Below are 2,155 nucleotides of genomic sequence, written 5' to 3'. Positions count from 1 at the left end.
TGGTTTGCAAAATGGCAAAATGGGTATGATCTTCACTTTGATTCAATGTCTCCACTTGGCATCTCTATTCTGGTCAACCTAGGCAGAGTCAACACTGGTGGTCAACATCAAAGTGGTTCACCTTGACATGGTCTTGGATGAGGTGGCAAGAGTTGACTAAGTTTAGTTTAGGAATAATCCAAACCAGGGGTGGAAAGTGGGTAAGATTTTATAATTGGGCCAAATGACCATTATCACATGTTAGTAGGATTTGATTTTTCCTTTGATTTGAATTGGGTTTCTTTGATTCAAAAGGGTGTGTTATTGATATATAAGTGTTTTACAAACAATGGCACAAGCCATGGTGGCCTTGGTTGAAGATTTGCAAAATGGGCCAAAGTGTATGTGAGTGAAATTGGAATTTTCTCACTATTTCATTTCTCTCTATTTGATTTGATTTTTCTTGACTCCAAAGTGATTATTATTAGTTTAGGAACATTTCCAAACCATTGAAACCATTCCAAAAGGTCTAGGTCAAAGATTTGCAAAAATGGCCATAACACATAAGAGGTGATATTCTTATTTTCCTCTTTTATTCACCTTGTTTTGCTTGGGCATGGGTTAGGGTCAATTTAGTGTGAGATTAAGTTTAGAGATGGTTTCACACCATTTGGTCAAGGTATAAATGCATAGAACAAGATTTGGGTAAAATGGCTATGTGCCACATATGCCTCTATGCATATGTTGCATTTTCTTTTTGATTTGATTTGGCTTGACCCAATTGATGTTGTTGAGTGTTGAAATGGTATAGAGGAGTGATCCAACCATTCACAACAAGTCTTAGGGTCAAGATCCTCAAATTCACAAATTTTCTATTTGCTCTCATATGCCTCTATGGCATTTTTATTTTCTTTTTATAATCTTTTGTTTCACCTTGGATTTGGTTTGATAAGTACTAGGTAAGGTTTATGAAGGTTTTCCAATCCTCTAAACAAAGTGGAGAGGCCTAGGGTAAAGTTTTACAAAAATATCCATATGCACATATGCTTTTTTTTATTTAATTTCTTTTTATTTTGTTTTAACTTGGAGGGTGAAAAGAGGGGTGAGGTTTAGGGTTTAAGATCATTTCAAAATATTCTATCAAACATTCATGGCAATAGCACAAGAATTAAGCAAGATCACTAGGTATCAAACTTAATTTAATAAAAGTTTTTGTTGGTTCCAAAATTTGGAAATAGGGAAATTCATTTTCTTTGTTTTGAAATTTTTGGGATGTTACACTCACCAAGTGGAATATCGTCTGCAGACCCAAGGATCAAGGGGGTCTAGGTATTGAGGTCCTTGAATTAAAAAATAGATGTTTATTGAGTAAGTGGCTTTATAAACTTCTTAACGAAGATGGGGTGTGGAAGGAGTTGCTGCAGAATAAATACCTAAGACAAAAGACCTTATCCGAGGTACAAGATAAACCAACAGACTCTCCCTTTTGGAAGGGATTGATGAGGGTTAAGGACGATTTTTTTATAAGAGGATTTTTCAAGATAGGTAATGGTACAAATATCCGTTTCTGGGAAGATACCTGGTTAGGTAAAACACCATTAGCTCAACAATATCCATCCTTATATAACATTGTGCATCACAAGAATGTAACAGTAGCTCATGTGTTATCTCAAACGCCTCTGAATATCAGTTTCAGAAGGATTTTGGTGGGAAACAAATGGACTTTATGGTTGCAGTTATGCCGAAAACTTATGAGGATTAATTTATCTGATGAGAATGATCAGTTTGTTTGAAAATTGTCAACAAATGGCGTGTTTACAGTGAAATCTATGTATGAGGATCTTATGAATGACCATACCCCTTTCTTGCGAAAGTATCTTTGGAAAGTTAAAGTTCCTTTAAAGATAAAAAATATTTATGTGGTTCTTAAGCAATAAGGTTTTACTTATTAAAGACAATTTAGCCAAAAGAAGATAGAATGGTTGTACAAAATGTGTTTTTTGTGGTGAGCGGGAGACTATTGAGCATTTGTTCATCACTTGTCCTTTAGCTAAAATTCTTTGGCGTACGATTAATTTTACTTTTGCTCTCCCACCTCCAACCAATATTACGAATATGTTTGGTAATTGGCTAAATGGAGTTGATAGACAATCAAAGGCTTTCATCCGTATTGGGG

This window comes from Lolium rigidum, chromosome 6 (genome assembly GCF_022539505.1).
Source record: "Lolium rigidum isolate FL_2022 chromosome 6, APGP_CSIRO_Lrig_0.1, whole genome shotgun sequence".
Taxonomy (NCBI): Eukaryota; Viridiplantae; Streptophyta; class Magnoliopsida; order Poales; family Poaceae; genus Lolium; species Lolium rigidum.
The sequence above is the reverse complement of the archived record's forward strand: the minus strand, read 5'-3'. Positions refer to the sequence as shown.